The sequence below is a fragment of the Microtus pennsylvanicus genome, chromosome 7 (genome assembly GCF_037038515.1).
Source record: "Microtus pennsylvanicus isolate mMicPen1 chromosome 7, mMicPen1.hap1, whole genome shotgun sequence".
Lineage (NCBI taxonomy): Eukaryota > Metazoa > Chordata > Mammalia > Rodentia > Cricetidae > Microtus > Microtus pennsylvanicus.
Window position 1 is genome coordinate 110982704 of NC_134585.1, and position 6422 is coordinate 110989125.

The 6422-nt window shown below is 45.7% G+C and overlaps 1 pseudogene; it reads right to left on the minus strand.

Moving 5' to 3' along the window:
• Positions 1–3231: 3231 nt before the first annotated feature.
• Positions 3232–3636, minus strand: LOC142853886 (large ribosomal subunit protein eL27-like; annotated as a pseudogene).
• Between the last annotated feature and the right edge of the window lie 2786 nt (positions 3637–6422).

Sequence of the window (6422 nt, forward strand, 5' to 3'; positions counted from 1 at the left end):
AAGCTATAGAGAAACCCTGTCTTGAAAAAACCAAAGGAAAAGAGAGAGAGAGAAAGAGAAAAGTTGATTAGAAACAAGCCAAACTAAGCTGGGCATGCATAAGAAAGAGTAAGACTCTGTGTGATTTATTTGGGAGCTGCGTGGCAGGCCCCCAGAGAGCCAAAGAGTAAAAAGAATAAGAAGTGAAAAGCAAACAGCTACAGAGAAGTGGAGAATTCAAGTTTGGGTCTACTGCTGCCAAGCAAATCCAAGAAGAACCTGCTTTATTTTCATCATTTAACGCGTACCCTTGTCACTTTTATCTGACTCACCAGTTCCCTAACACCAGACACTTAAATAGCACCTTTGTTCTCACGGTTTTTGGATTGTTCTTGTTTTAAAAGTCCATCTTCACATCATAGCATAAGCAGGTCAGGGAAAATGGTAGTTTCTCCTTTTTACTGAGGAGGAAACTGAGGCTCCAGGAGACTGACTTGCCGTAAGTGATCTGGCATTTTTGTGGCAGACTGTGTTTCAGGTTGTGACGGACTGGGTTAATCTCCAGTCACACCTAATGAAGTTATCTTGATCAGGTTTGTGGAGGTGGGAAGACTCACTCCAGTGGGGGGGGGGCACCATTTCCTAGGCTTGGGTCCCGGGCTGCACATACAGACGAAGCTAGCTGAGTATGAACATTCATTGTTCCCTGCTTCCTAACTGCCAATGGAACCTGACAAGCTGCCCCAAGCTCCTGCTCCCAGGGCTTCCCTGCATGAGGGACTGTACCTTGAAATGTGAGCCATAACAAACCCTTTCTCCTTTACACTACTTTTGTCGGGGGTTTTTATCATACCCATAGGAAAAGTAGCTGAGACACTGGTGTTCTAATACTAAGTTCTGGGTTTACTGGAGACCATGCTGGCTTCTGAGTGTGGGTGTGGTTTGACACGGAGCTAGGGCTGTGCAGGTCTGTGGTTACCTCTGTGGTGCAGGCTCCCAGGGCTTCCTAGGCAATTCTCAGCTGGTATCCTCTTTCTTCCATGATGGAGGAAGGTCATTGGCTAATAAAGGAACTGCCTTGGCCCATTTTATTGGTTAGGACATAGGTAGGTGGAGTAAACAGAACAGAATGCCGGGAGGAAGAGGAAGTGAGCTCAGACTTCACAGCTCTCCTCTCCGGAGTAGACGCCTCAGAGAGACGCCACGCCCCAGCTCCGACCCAGGATGGACTTAGGCTAGAATCTTTCCGGTAAGACCGGTGCTCACAGGTTATTAGAGATGGGTTGATTGAGATATCAGAATTAGCCACTAAGGGCTAGAGCAGAATGGGCCCAAACAGTGTTTAAATGAATACAGTTTGTGTGTTGTTATTTCGGAGCATAAGCTAGCCGAGCAGGTGGCTGGGGTGTTGGGGACGCAGCCCCGCCGCTTCATATTACTACACTTCCAGCCTTCTCGCTTCTCTGTGTTCAGGTTACAGTAAGAGGATGAGCCACTGTGAATAAGCCTGGGCATGGGATATATGTGGGTTGGGTTATGGGATGATTGCCGTCTCTGGGTGATGAACTCCAGCCTCTTCCTCCTTCGGTTAGCTTCGTGGGTGGCCCACAGAGGATGGCTCTGTCCCCACAGAGCCCAGGCCAGGCTCTCGGCTTTTCACATTTGTCTAGCATCTCTGCTGCCTCTTTCTCTGGTGCACACGTCTTCCTGAAGTTCTGCTCAGTGATACATGTGGTTTTTCTGTTTTGTATTTTGATGTTGTTGTTGTTTATTTTATGTTTTGTTCTTTTTTGGTTTTTCAAGACAGGGTTTCTCTGCTTAGCCCTGGCTGTCCTGGGAACTTGCTCTGTAGATCAGGCTGGCCTTGAACTCAGAGACCTTCCTGCCTCAGCCTTCTGAGTTCTGGGATTAAAGGCATGTGCCTGACTGCGTATTTTTCTTCTTTATTTTGATTGATGACAACTCTGAGGAACCTTGAGTGAGTGTCCTAAAGAAAGCAGATGAGGGGCTGGAGAGATGGCTCATGTTTGAGAACACTGACTGCTCTTCCAGAGGACCCAGGTTCAATTCCCAGGACCCACATGGCAGCTTACAACTGTCTGTAACTCCAGTTCCAGGGGACCCAACACTCATGGCAAAATGCCAATGCACATCTTTAAAAAAAAAAAAACCAAACCCAATAAACTAAAGTTATATTTTAAAAAAAAACAGAAAGCAGATGAGTCCTCTGTACGTTCCACTCCAGAATATCTCCAGGGCTCACTCCACTGGCTTTCACCTCTGTTCTCTCCCACTAGTAGAAAAAGCACAGAAGTAATCGCAACTAATGTTTGTGATCAATCACAAACGCATTGTGTGCAAAGTACCCATTACCGAAATTCATACATCTCCAACCCGTTAGTTCCACTAGCATCTTCTTACAGATGAGAAAATCGAGGTTCGGAGAAGGTAAATCACTTTCTCAAGGTTGCAGAGCAAAACACCGTGAGTCAGATGGAACCCTCCGGATTACAGGTGCCACGACTTTAATGCATCACCCCCCACTGAGGGCAGATGTCCTAGGTCTCTGTAGGAGAATCCCAGTTTGGTGTCCCAGACACAGCAGGAAAATGATTCCATAAAGAGAAACGGCTCCTATTTAGCCACTGAAAACTCTACCCAGAGCAACAGGGTCATTGATCATTTAGCAGCCGTGCCCCGAGCCCCCGCTGGGTGTGCAGCCAGCTCTGGGTAAGTGAGAAACTTCTAAGTCTCCTTCTAGCTCCGGAGGGACAAAGTCATTTCCAGTGATTCATCGGTGACTAACTAAAACGCAGGCTCTCCTGAGCTCTCGGGTTAATCCTTTCCCAAAACAAGCACTGGTGGGGGTGGAGTTGCTGCAGTATAAACACAAAGAGGGGACTAGGAAAGAGATGGGAGTGGAACGGGGAAAGGAGGAAAATAAATAGAAGGGAGAAAAAGAAGGAAGGAGGGAAATGGAGAGAGAGGGAGGGAAGAGAGAACCTTAAGGAAAGTAGACATTTTGTCTAACATATGCACTGGGTATCGCTTTGTGTTGTATGGTATTTGTGTGTGATTCTGTTCAGTCACACAAAGACTCTCTCTGTTCCAAGTCTATATGGTTTTTTTGTGGTCCCCACAGCCTGAAGCATGCTTGCTGCATGACCTATGGACCCACACTCCCTGTCTGGCTAAGGAAAATATTATTACCCACCCTCCTTTAAATTTTTAATGATGGAAACAAAAATATACCTAAAATTGAAGTTTCTAGAAAAACCACTTGTTCTTTTACCTTTCCTCAAACTTGACTTTGGCCTCCTGCCTGGCCTTGGGTTTCAGAACTTTTAAAGGGTCTCTGAGACATACTTGTTGACAACGGTTTTGTCCAAGGGACTGACCACAGAGTACCTTGTGGGCATGAGGGGATTGTAGTTAGATATTTCACAAAGGATTTGATCTTTGATCTCTCGGTGGTTTTGGTCTTGCCCATGGCAGCTGTCACACTTTGGGGATAGCGGTCAGTTCCAGCCACCAGAGCATGGCGGTGAGGGCGAAGGTCTAGGCACCATCATCCATGTTCTTCACGACGGCAGATTTGCATCTAGCGATCCAGCCCAGGACCAGCACTATTTTCCCAGGTTTCATGAACTTGCCCATTTCCACAGCAAGTTTCTGGCACCCAACAGAAAGAAACTAAGGCTTATTTTTTTTCCCACTTTACAAACGAGGGAGCTGAGGTCCTGGAGATGAAAGATTATTTAACCTTGGAGATTACTCTGTGATTACCAATATAACCACCCACAGGCATCTCAAAGCTCTGTCTTCTTCCTTTGAGATGCAAAGCGCTCATCCTTTGGGGTCATGATGAGGATTAAACACAAGGTCTATAGAAAGGGCTTCATAGATGCGAGCTGTGTCTGCATTATTGTTACAAAGCACCTGTCAGCGCTAGTTCTAAGGCATCTAACAAACATCAGTAGCCTCTACCCAGCCTCCCATGCAGCTTGCCTAAGGGTCAGGATCAATTGCTATCTCAAACAAGCTGACCCTAGCATATCGATTTATGATCCACGCACCTCCACCGTGTCTCACCTCTCTATTTAGCATATTAAAAATGTCATTGGGTAGAGTATGGTGTAATGCCTTCATCCCAAAGTCTCCCCACCTTGAAAAGGATATCTAGATATTTTTCTTCAAATTTTTAATCCTTTATTTTTATTTTATGTGTATGCATGTTTTGCCTGCATGCATGTCTGTGCACCCTGTTCCTGCAGTGCCTAGAGGCCAGGGGAGGGTGCTTAGTCTCCTAGTACTGGGGTTACAAGTGGTTGTGAGCTGCCCTGTGGGTGCTGGGAATCGAACCAGGGTTCTCTGTTAGAGCAGCCACTGCTCTTAACCACTGGGTCATCCCACCAATCCCAATATTTATGTATCTTTAGAGCTGTTCAGAATCCCCAGCTGGGGGAAGGCTTTGTGAATCATTTGTATTCTAGCCTGGCATCTTGGGAGATGATGTTCCTCCTAATTCTTAAGTTTGTGTACACAATCAATTCCGTACACACAACAAAGAAACCTGAACCAAAAAAAAAATATATGCAGAAGTTTAATGTTGAAATTAATCTTAAAGCGAAGTTAATCAACACATAATCATCTTTGTGCTACATGGTGATTAGCTATAAATGAAAGCTATTTGTGTAAATGAAAATAATCAGTAATATTTTGTGTAATCAAGCTAAGCATTCACAGAAGTCAAGCCCTTCTAGGGTGATCAGCAGTCTTGAGTGTGGGTGGGTAGCACAGTTAGAGCTCCCAGGGTCCCTAAATCGCTTGTGGAAAGGGTTGATTCTGGTCCCTCCGATCCTTACGGCAATGCCTTGTGGATGTGAGTGCGGTAATCCGTTCTCTTCCTCTTCTGTGTCTGTTTCTTCTTTCCTGTCCCTCTCACAACCGTTATTGTGGTCATCGTAGTATCTTAGCCTTAATTCAAACAGTCTCAGGACCACCCATCCAGTGCTCAGTGCCCGAGGGTCTAGGGCCATCCGTAAGAACAGAATAGCTATCATGGCAGAATGAAAAACTAAATGGCTGAAGTGGGGCTGGAGAGGTGGCTCAATGGTTAGGAACGCTTGCTGCTCTTGCAGAGAACCAGAGTTCAGTGTTCAGCACCCATGTCAGGTGATTCTGTCAGACCACCTTGTAAGCCCCGCCTGCCCAAGGAGCAGGTAACTTCCTGGAATGCTGCCAGTTTTATGAAGCCCTATGGGAAATACTGTGGCCACATGATTTTGTCCTTATAAACCCCTACGACATGAATCTCAGGGCCACTCACCGGGCAATCAGGAGAGGTCCTGACCAAAGTCCATCCTGGTCAGTATTTAATTAAAGCTCGCTTCAAATTTGGCTCAAAATTGTGGAACTGGTTTTTCTCTTGCAAATCTCAGGATTAATAGTTCACCGTTGCCTGTAACTCCAACTCCAAGAGACCTACCACCTTCTTCTGGCCTCCGTGGGCATCTGCATGTAAGTGTGCGTTTGTGCATGCATACACACGAACAAATAAATAATATTATTTGGCGGTATGTCTAGCATGGTAATGCTATTTGGGAGAGTGTTGTCTAGACCTCAGTAACCTTGGCCTGAGACCCCTCCCTGTCTGGTCTGTCTAGTCACTGGGAAAGCTACCGAACACATACACATGTTTGTTTACCTGGCCAGCAGTGGATTAGATCAGGAGTAGATTCATACTCAAGCTGAGACTGCCAGAGTCTTCTTCCTCTGCACAGAACTGTGGTTCACAGAGAGAGACCCTGTGAGAGCTTAGAGACGGGACATCTGACCTTGGGCGTTGATCGCTAAAACTGCAGGGAGAAGCAGAAGCAGGAGTCCACGTTACTTTTCTCACCACCTGACAAGAAGCAATTTAAGGGATTAAGGATTTACATCTGCTCACAGTTGAGGAACAGTTTGAGGTACAGGCCAGCGTGGCAAGAAAGGCACGGTCACAGGGATGTGTTTTCTCACACTTCCCTGGACCAGGAAACAGAAACCAGACAGAAGCTTGGCCTGGCTACAAAATCCAAAGGCTTCATCTCCTAAAGGCTCCATAGCCTTTAATATGTCACCATTTACCAGGGACAAAGAATTCATACATACGAAAATGAAGGGAACATGTCACATCTAAACCCACAAAAGGGTTAAGATGATCTAGCGTAAAAAAAAAAAAAAGATGATCTAGCGTGAAAGACAGAACTTTCCTGAGATCACATTTCCTTCCTCATCCTCAGATCTATGAGGTACTCTGGTTTCTATACAGTTCATTTTTTTCCTCTCTAGTGTAAGCCAAATGGGTTCTGTTATTTGCTAAAAAGACAGCCCTGACCAAAAACGCAGAGAAAGGCAGACTGTTTTCCCAACACCTTTTATAAAACAAAGAAGAATTGGAG